This window comes from Cryptomeria japonica, chromosome 11, assembly GCF_030272615.1.
Source record: "Cryptomeria japonica chromosome 11, Sugi_1.0, whole genome shotgun sequence".
In the NCBI taxonomy this organism is placed as follows: Eukaryota; Viridiplantae; Streptophyta; class Pinopsida; order Cupressales; family Cupressaceae; genus Cryptomeria; species Cryptomeria japonica.
This window is the reverse complement of record NC_081415.1, coordinates 237,957,679-237,968,990: the sequence shown is the minus strand read 5'-3', so window position 1 is coordinate 237,968,990 and position 11,312 is coordinate 237,957,679.

Sequence of the window (11,312 nt, the reverse complement as noted above, 5' to 3'; positions counted from 1 at the left end):
ATTGTAATTGTATTGTGTTGCTGAATAATACAATGGCTCTCTGATTTTGGAGTGTGGGGTTTTTTACTTGAAAGGGTTTTCCCCACGGTAAATTTGTGTTATATTCTTCTGTCTTTTTCTTTTGTTTTATGATTCTATGTTGTTGAATCTAAATGTATGCATGCTTTTGAACTTCTCTTTGATCTGGCAAGATCTAAAATTGTAATCACTTTCCTCTAAGGGTTAATGTGGGAAACAAACTATGCATGATTCCGCTTTATGGCATAGTAGTGTGTGTTTGTAATTGATGCTGGATGTACATACTGATCTCAGATGGTTGTTCTGGGATGCTCGTTTTCCCTTCAATTTTTGCATATGTGATAATGGCATCACTTACTTAGAGATCTCCTCTTCCTAAATGTTTTTAAACTACTTGGTTTTTTACCACACAACACTAGATATTTTGGAAAAGTCAAGGTTTGTCTAATCCTAAAACTAAATTTGTTGACTTAGGTATGCTTCCTACAACATCCTCCCCTATGTTGAAGAAATCTCAAACAAAACCATTGAAATCATATGTAAAAAGGCTCATAATGTGTCTTTGAACCTTTTTATGACTATAAGAGGTTCCATCCCATCAACCAAAGATCCTAGAGATTGTCATCTCACCTCAAGGATATATAATATTGATTATTCTTTTGGTAATTTGTGCATTGCTGAGAATGGTCATTCATTAGCACTAGAGTTAAGGTGAACATATAGTGTTGGCATTAGGCTAGAGTGGATCCCTAAATCCTATCTCACAAAATACTCTTTCTCTATGAAGAATTGCATTCAAATAGAGAATATATATATCCTCACTCACATAGAAGGAAAACATATTCAAGAGAAATTCCAAAGAAGCTATTCATATTTGGTTCCAACCAACCAATCTTAATCATGATGATTGGTAGAAATTGATCTTTAGTTGACATCCTCTAATAAACTCCATTATTTCTAACCCCTCCCTCTAAGCTTTATCATCCTTCCTTCCTCCTACTGGTCTCTCCTCTTCCTAATATTTTCTCTTAATCCCTCCTCTCTAGTTCCTTATTCACATTTCATTCCTCTTTCTCCACTTATCTCTTTTCCTCTCTTTAGATTAATCCTTCCTACATCCTTCCCTTTACTCTAGGTTTTCTTCTCGTGTTCCCTCAATTTTGTTCTCCCTTCACATTCTCATCTTATTTCTCCTTTCTCGATGTTGGTTTGGCTTCCCCCTTCTCTTTTCTATTTCTATTTTCATTTGGCGTATCCTTACTTTTACTATGGCCTATGTTTCATTTACCTTCTCATTTAACCTTTTGTGGGTTTTTTGTATTCCTTCCCTATCATTTCCCCTCGCTTTTTTTCCCTCATCTTTGAACTTCCTTTGATTTGCCTCCTTTGACTCTTGATGCTAATTTCTCTTGCACTTTTCTCTCTTTATGGTTGTTGCATTCCCTTCACCATCTTTTTCCTTATGTTTTACCTATCTTGATTTTGTATCATTTCTTATTCTCCTATTTATTTTAATTTTTGATCTTAATTATTTGATTACCCTCTTATTTTATTTCCTTTTATTATTATTTTTTTTCTTAAAACGTAAGATTTGAAACCATGTAAAAGATGAAAAGTTTAAGTTGGGGTGACAAAGAAAAAAATCAATCCATCTTCAATCTTGAAAATAGGTAGGCTTTTGCCATAAATTCTCCTTCAGAAATGAATCTGCAAATTGGCAATCACTGGCAGTAATCAATTGGTCTCCAAGCTGGCGTACTTTTCCTAATTTCAAGGAAAATCTAAACAGAGAAATTTCTAACCCCTTCTTTGTTTTCGCGAAGAGTTTGCATGGATTTGACATGCTCAATCTAGATATTGATGGGCTTTGCCAACAGATATGTTCAAGCACGGAAAGATTTGACAAGCTAAATTCATATAATGGTAGATGCATTTTATTAAAAAAATTCAAAATGTTAACCCCACAATCTTGTCGTAGCAGACATTGTGTTGAATTGATTTGAAACGTTGAATAATTATGGAGACATGTTGCTGGAAGATCTTATGGGAAGATTTTAATTATTGATAATATTTTATATATATTATTATTGTTAAGTTGTCGTCGTCACATTTTAGACAAGATTGTGGGTAGACTTTGCTAGGAAGTACAATTGAACCATGTGTAGCTTTGGTGCGCTAAATTTTATTGTTGGTAGATTTTATCAACAGATATAATTTATCTGTTTCAGTATTCGATTGATTATATACATATAATCATGGTTATTTTCAACATATCAATCTTTTATATATAATTTTTTTTTTGGGGGGGCAAAAGGTCGAGGCCTATAGTATATTGATTATAATAAAGGAGAGATTACAAAAGGTGGTAGGAGTAAAAAACAACTGCTCCTAGAGTTACAATAAAACGATCCACAATATGAGGTCAAGAATAAGCCATACTGCTCAAATACGTGGAATTATAGTTACAAAATGAGATTACACGGATTGCAGCTCTATTACATGAGAAAATAACAAGGGAGCCAGAACTGCAAAGGTTGTACAAAGAGGAAATACTGGGACAATCCGTGTCTCCTTCCATTACTAGGAGAGAAGACTAACAACACTATCAGTCGCTAGCAAAAAGGAAGACATTGTGGGATCACCAAAATTCCGAACAGCTATATCACCGACCTATGGAAACCCACTGCGAAGAAACACCGTCGTGTTCAACTCAAGTCGACTCAGCTCACAAAGCCACATTCCCTGGGCAAAATTACCTGCAACAAACAATAATCTAGAACCCGACCACACCACCAAAATCTGCAGAGGCGCTACCACTGAAAGATCTGGCCCACAAAATTTTGCACTCTGGTTTACCATGAAACTCTAGATTCATGTCAGGAAGCAGCTTCGCATGGCTAAGGGAAAGAATTAGCATTCCCAAAAAAGTCAATCTTCACGAATTCCCTCAAACTCTAGACTGCAGTGAATTTCGCAATTAGAATTGACCGAAGCGGTTCCCCAATTAGCCAAACAAACTATTGAACCCAGGCTAAGAAGGGGTGAGGAGAGGCGAACTGCAAACCATGTATGAAGGAGATGAACACTAATCTAGGGATGGAGTCAACCAGAAAAAAATCCATGTTCAAGAAACCACCCCACCACAAATCTTTGTTGAACAAGTCATAGTTATCCAATTGTAGGTTCACTTCCTCCCAAGTAAAGGTGAAGGAATGGACATATGCTCCAATTACCAGTGTTGTCAGCTCCCTCAAGTGAGATAAATCCATGAAATTTGAAGCAAATCTAGACACGACGGTGCTAGGAGAAGCAACTAGGTTTGCAGCAATCCATTGTTCCCCAATGACCGTTCTCACAGCCCGTTCTATGTAGTTGTTTGGGATTGCAAACGTATCGGACATTTTGATTGGATGGATGAAAACAAACCTCAATGGTTCGTTGGGATTCCCCTGAAGATGAATTCTATGCGCCATGAACCGACAATGCGGATAGCACCACGAAGAAAAACATAATTCACCTCGATTTATTATCGATACACCACTAGAGCTTCTGCAAACCACCCTCAATCGAGAATCCATGCGATAAGAGGAATTAATTTGAATTGAACCAGCAGGCCATCAATATTACAGGATCCTAAGTGTTTGAGAAAAAAATGTGTTGAGCTTCTTTGAAACCACATATTTCAATAGAATTCCCATGTGCGAAACTCGGGAAACCACCTAAACGTGTGAGCAACATGAGACTAAGGCTTGGAATGACCTTCACTTGGCGGAGTTGTACAACTCATTTACTTCCACCCTCAAATCATAGGCAATCAAAGATGAAGCTGTGATGATTAATTATTCTTTAAGCCACCACTCCTTTATTAAAAAAATTGAAAATCCAGATAAAATGACAAACATAACTACAATTCGTGTAGTCTTACATCAACTTGAGATTAGGATCACACATCCAGCATGACATTGTACCAAATGTGTGCTAAGTTGTTGCCACATAATCCCCTGGCATGCCATATGAATTGCACTAAAATAAATATTCCGTCGAGATGAGATCTCCAAATAATGTACTTCATCTGAGCGAAGGACTCCTATTAGGATTTACCCACATGGCACCAATCAAAACACACATGCTTGATCTGACAGCAACTGGACTATCGATCTGCTAAGAAAATCTACTGAAGGCGAAGGAAAAGATGAAGCTCGAGCCAACACACACATTCTTGTGCCTGAGTAGTGGAACGATTCTCAATGTTAAGGAGCAATTGAGGTCCATCCCTATTTGAAAATAAGCTTAAAATTGACTTATTGATAAGAAATCCCACTTTGCCTTATCTGCAATCAAACAAGCAGTGAATTAACAATGGGTTGATCAATTTACGACAAATCCCTATCTACTTGATCCTTGAGCGCTTTGATAGAATGAAAATCCTGTTGAGATAGCACCACTTTTTTTAAGTTTTGATCACAACCCAAGTTTGCAAAATATATGCCACCTTGTTAGCTTCTCTATAACAGTGCACTATATGATAAGGAGCTAAAGAAGGAATTAATTCTCTGGCCTCCTGAATAATGTAATCTACTTGCCAACTAGGAGTTTGTTTCTTTAGGAGAGCAGATAAAATATTGTGAGAATCTCCTTCAATAATTAGATTGCAAGCCTTGTATTTGATTGCTAACTTGATACCTAGTAGGAAAGCCTTTGCTTCTACAATATTATTAGAATCGTTCAGGATCCTACCATAGCCTGCTACAAGTATTTTGTCCTCTTGGTTTCTGATGACACAACCAATACCTGAAATTCCTAGATTCCCACGAGCTGCACCATCAAAATTTAATTTGGAAAAATTGCCCATGGGGGTTTTCCATCTAATTTCCTTTCTGTAAATTTTGGATTCTCGATTGCACATTAGGCTCCCCTTGAATGGAAGCTTAATTGATTTCCATTTTTTTAGAATGTCAATTTTGGATTCTCGATTACACATTAGGCTCCCCTTGAATGGAAGCTTAATTGATTTCCATTTTTTTAGAATGTCATCATCCCACGAGGAGAAAAGTGAACTTAATTTTTTCTTTTTGGATGTGCATGCATTAACTTCTACTGAAATTGTAGACTCGATTATGAGCTTCATATCTGCCACCTTATTTACCTCTTTTCTAAAAACTCGTTTGTTCCTTTCCCACCAAATATTCCATATCAAGACTACTGGGGCAATTTCCCAAATGACTGCGAAGAAGGACTCCTTATAAAGTGTAGGCCAAGCTTCAAAAACCTCTAAGACTAATTATTGCAGGGGAGAAGACCAATCTAATTTGTGAAGAAGCCACTTCCAACATTCTTGTGCTACTTCACATTGTAAGAGGAGATGATCTAAAGTTTCAATGCATGAATTGCATCGTATGCAATTGAAAGGTGTGGAAATTTTCAGTAGTGCCAATCTTTCTCGAGTCAATATACGGTTTTTCAGAGCAAGCCACACGAAAGCTCCCACCTTTTGCAAGACACAATCATTCCAACAAAGGGAAAACTTTTGCGGTGGAGGAACAGGGTCCTGATTTGAGAGGACTTTTAGACCAAATTTGACTAAGTAATCTCCTGATTTTGATGGAGTCCATAACATTCTATCATCCTTATCTTTAAAGAAGATCTATCTCAACTTTAAAGCTGCATGCAGTTTCTGGATTTGGAGCAGGGGAACTGGATAATGTGAAAAGGATTTCCATTTAGCTTTGGGCTTGCCTTTGACCGAAGTATTATAAAAATAGTCCCTTACCGAAAAACCCCAATGGTTTTGCAAGCATTGTTTAATGTCCTCTAACCTCTAGGTGTTGGTTAAAGCCGGAGAATTATTCCAAGGATCTTCCCAAAATCTTGCTAACCTGCCCTTATGAACTACCCAAGCTAGGTTTGGTAGCATAAACTTTCTACACTCCACAATGAAGTTCCACATTTTTTATCCTTTGGGTGGGTTGGTGAGAGTAAAGATCCTTTCAGGTTCGTTGGAATCAAGGTATTTTCTTCTAATAATAGAAGCCCATATGGAAGAGGGATTTTCATAGATTTTCCATACTAGTTTTGCACCAAGTGCAAAATTTCTATCCTCAAAATTTGGAATGCCTTCTCCACCTAGTCTTTTTGGAACACATACCTTTTCCCAAGCTAAAAGGTGAATTTTATTTTTGGGATCTCTGTTTCCTTGCCATAAGAATTTCTTGAGGTGAGATTCAAGAATATTTCTTGTTTTAGATGACATTGGTAGCATTGACATGATGTAATTGGGGATAGTAGACAACACTGACTTGATCAGCAATATTCTCCCAACAAGTGATAACCAATTATTCTTCCAAGAGTCCATCTTGTTTTTAATAGTTGAAATGATTGAATCCCAATGCTGATTTTGTTTACTCCTGTAAACAAAGGGATACTCAAATACTTATAGGGAAGTTTGGCCTACTTGAATCCTATGGTACTAATCAAATTTTTTGACAAGATGGGAGAGAAGTGAAATAAGAAAACTTTGGATTTTGCCTCACTGACTTTTTGACAAGATGGGAAAGAAGTGAAATAAGGAAACTTTGGATTTTGTCTCACTGACTTTTTGACCAGATACTTCACAATATGATGTTATGATTTCCTTGATGATCTTGGCTACCTTAACCAAAGAAACTGCAAACAGAATTGCTTCATCAGCAAATAGGCAGTGAGTGAGGACTACTTGGGATTGGGGAATATGAATCCCCTTCCATAATGAGGACTCCTGACTAGCCGTTATCCTTCTTCTTAAGGCTTCTGCCATAATGATGAAAAGAGACGGAGACAAAGAATCTCCTTGTCTCACACCTTGTGAGGATGAGAAAAAACCCACTGGAGATCCATTCAACAAAACTGAGAACTTTGCACCCAAGATGCAGGAAAGAATCCATTTGCTCCAAACTATGGAAAACCCAAATTTAATAAGGACTACATATAATAAGTTCTATAATACTCGATCATAAGCCTTTAGCATATCTAAGTTAATCATCATTGCTACCATTTTATGTTCCATGATTGTGTGAACTGTTTCATGAACCACAATTGCCCCTTCTGTGGTTTCCCTGCCCTAAACAAAACCTCCTTGTTGTTTCGAGATGATCTTGGGAATAAATTGGGCTAACCTCAAAGAAATGGCTTTTGTGATGATTTTATATATCGTATTACATAGAGATATTGGTCTGAAATCTGCAAAGGATAAGGATTTTGCATCTTAGGGATGAGAACTATGAGAGTAGTGTTAAACTGAGTCAACATTTTGCCATGTTTTCTTGATTCCTCGACTACCCTCCAAATGTCTGAGCCCACAAAACTCCATCATTTTTTAAAGAAGAGGGTGGGGAAACCATCGGGCCCTGGAGATTTGTCCAGATGCATAGAGAAGACTATATTTCTTATTTCATCTAAAGAAAACAGTTTCAAGAGAAACAGATTGTCTTGTTCATTGATTAACTGGGGTATATGTTGGATGATAGACTTTGATTTTTGCCTAATCTCTATCCCATCAGGAACCCTATTTGTGAATAGAGTCGAAAAGAAGGAGATTGCTTCTTGTTGAATCCTATCTGCATCCACTATGATATCACCATCTCCATTCTTTATTTGACGAATTTGATTGTGAGCTCTCCTCATTTTGACTGAGGCATGGAAATACTTTTTGTTTCTATCCCCTTCCTAAAGCCATGTTTCTCTGGACTTTTTTTTCCAGAGTAATTCCTCTCTAGCCAAAATTTCTTGGAGATGAGCATTTAGTTCCTTTTGCGGCTTATAAGTGTTCTAGTCTATTCCATTTTGAATAATTAGAACATTTAAATCTTTAATCTTGTTTTCAAATTGACTTTTGGCTTGGAAGATGTTTTGGAAAGAGGATATATTCCACTCTTTAATATTTAATTTTAACCATTGGATCTTTTTACAAAACTGAAACATCCGACTACCTTGAATAAAAGGTGCTTCAAGCCACCATTTCTGCAGGAGCGGAAGGAAGGAAAAATCTTTGAACCACATCTTCTGGAATTTAAAAGATGGCCTACCCTTCCTCACAATCAGGATGAGTGAGACTTCAATCTGAAGAGCGAAGTGGTTAGATCCTGAAAGTGGTAAAATTGTGGAATTTGGAGTTCCAAAAGTTGATATCCAATTGGGGTTAACAAATAATTTGTCAATGCGCTCTGCTATATGCATAAATCCCTTCCTTCTATTTGTCCAAGTAAAGGAGCCATTGATGGGGATGCAATCTTTTAGTGCAAAGTTAGTGACAAAATTATTAAAATCTTGCATAATTTTTGGAGGAGGGATGATGCCCCCAGACTTATCTTGAGAAGACAGAATAGCATTAAAGTCCCCCCCTATAACAAATGGGTCTAGGGGAAAGCTAAAAATAATCTGTGTAATGTTGTCTCAAACTGCCTTCTTACCTGCTGTTGAAGTTGGACCATAGACTAATATGAGTTGAAAAAACCCCCTAGGAGTCTGGACTGAAATGTGAATGAAATTTTCCTTTGTTTCTATGATTGAAACATTTCCCACATTTGATTTTCATAATATGGTCAATCCCCTGGAGGCACCAATGGCTTGCAAAGTAGAATAGTTCCATTGATGCCACATTTTGAATAACTGCTCATCTTTACTGTTTGATAATTTTGTTTCTTGGATAAGAACAACATATGCCCCACAATTCTCAATTTGAGATTTAATGTGGCGTCTTTTGTCAGGGGAATTAATACCCCTGACATTACATGTTATTATCCTCATTGTGGACACAGAGAGTGACTCACTCTCCTCAAATCTAGTTTATCCTCTAGGGTGGATTGCAGACTTGCTTTAATTTCCTCATTCATCTTTCTTGTGAGTCTCTTCTTTGTTGGAGGCCTCCCTACCTTTCCTTTTGGTTTTGGAACCTGTGTTGGGGTTTTGGATCTTGTTTGATATATAGAGGACTCTCTGGCTGAGATGACTTGTTGATCTTGAAGGGTTTCAAAGAGGTGGTCTGGTGAAAGTTGCTTTTGATCACGCTCCACTAATCCAATGTCTTGCAACATTGGAAAGGAGCTATTGGTATTTGCCTTAAGCTTGTTCTTTGATGTGATATTAGCGAAGATTAGGCGAAGGTCCTCAATCCCTAGATTGTAAGATTCTTGTGCCAGTTGTTCATCAAAAAACATTGAACAAGCTCTATGAATATGATCTTCAATGATTTTACATTGTGAATCCCACAACAATATAGCTTTAAAGTGCAATAGAAATTCTTTGTTACTATCCAATGGAGAAAGCCTAAGCTCTTTAGGGGACATGAGAGGACATCTTGGAGGGTCTAGAGCTATTATAAATGGCTGAATTTTATGCTTGCCAAACCAATTTGTAATCTTGATGGGCCCTTCTACAGAAGACTGTTGGATGACTACCCGAGCTTGCATATGATCCTTTTCTTTGTTACTTACCCTCAAACTAGGATTCTCAGCATACTCGGCTTGAATACTTGGTCTATTCAACATATGAAGCTTATCTTCTAGAAGGGAAAGTAAACCCATGTAACCTCTATTGGGCTCATTGTTGCTGCTAGCTCTTGCCCTCAAAAGCTCTTAAATTGTGGCTAAGCTTAGATAAGAGGGAAGGGCCATTTCTAGAGATCTGGAGATAAACTGATTAACCCCTATGGTTCTATGATATCTATCCCATTGTTGTCTCACTTTAGAGCAACTGAACTCAACTTGTTGAGATGAAAGAAGCAAATCCTTGCGATTGCTTAAATTGGAGGTTACTATTGAGGTCTCATTTGCCCGAAATAACACTTCCTGAGGACATATTCCCTTATTGGCCAAAGTTCCAAGCCCAAGAACCTCCTCTTGGGGAGGATTCGCTGATTGGAGAGATATGGGCTAAGTTTTACGTTGTAATGGGGAAACATTATATGGATGGACTTTGCATTGACGAACTTCAGAGGATTGATCCTCACAGACCATATTAATTTTGTAATCCTCTCCCATACATTCTGCCATCAAATGGCCTAGGCACTCCAAGTGCACATTGATTGTTTCTGGATCATCCATGAGGATGTTCTGTGAACATCTTCCAAAGGAGGAAAAGATAAGAATTGTTTTGGCCAACGGTTTTGATAAGTCACAGAGGAGGCAAACCCTAACGGGGAGCTGTGGATTCTCAAATGAGATAAGATCATGTCTAATGAAGATACCCAATCTATTTGCCAAAATCTCTATCAGGTATAGCTCCCTATATTCAAGAGGGAGGTCCAGAAAGGAAATCCACAATGGAGAAAATTTTATGCCAACACTATTAGGATCAAAGTTCGGATACCACAACATGGTGAAAAGCCCAAACCCTTTGAAAAACCATCCTTTATTTTTGTGAACTAAATCTTTGGCAGCATTTGAATGAAAAGTAGCAATAAAAAGACCAGAGGCTTGATTACAATAGAATATTTGATCTAAACCCGGCCATAATTTCTGGGCCCATGTAGTTAAAAGATCAGAATTGGGGGAAAAGGAACTGAACTCACCAATTCCTCAATGTCCTGATATGAAGCTCTAACATGGCATCTGGAAAGGATATCTTGAGACAATCTTCCATCTCATTCTCATCCGAGAGAGAGTGCTCAGTTTTGTCTAAATCTCCATCCCTTAAGGGTTTTTTAGGCTACCAGTGATACTTTGAAGGGCAAAGAGGATAGTTGTTCTGAAAACCTCTGCTTTGCGGCCTGATCCAACTGTGAGAAGATCTTCGCCCTGACTGATTTTGATCCAATATTTTAGGAATATAATGCGGACCCAAGGGGATGTTGTTGGGAGATGAGAGAACTTGACCTGGGGAAGAGGTTCCATAAGCTAAACTGCCATTTCGGAAGCTACGCGATCCAATCGGGATGTTATCCGAAAATGTTAGATAATGCTCCCGCGAACCAATCCAGATATTATTCGAAAAGGTTAAGCAATGCTCCTTAGATAGCCTATGATCTTCTTTAACCTTCCCATGATTCTCTTGATGCCTATTTAGGGAGTTTGCGAATCAAGAGAGCGACCACTACCCGGTTTGTCTGACAAACAGATGTCAAAGATAGGTTGCTTGGCTTTTGGCTTTCGTGGAAGGGAGAGAGAGGAAAAGATTTATTTCTCTTGCCGAAGCTTGGGATGACCAAACTTATGGATCTTTCCCCTGCTCCTCCTGTCAGTATCGGGATACCCTCTACTTTGCCCTGGTCTGAGGAACGGTTGATGAAGGAAGCTACTGCGATAACCTGCTCTGTAGAATGT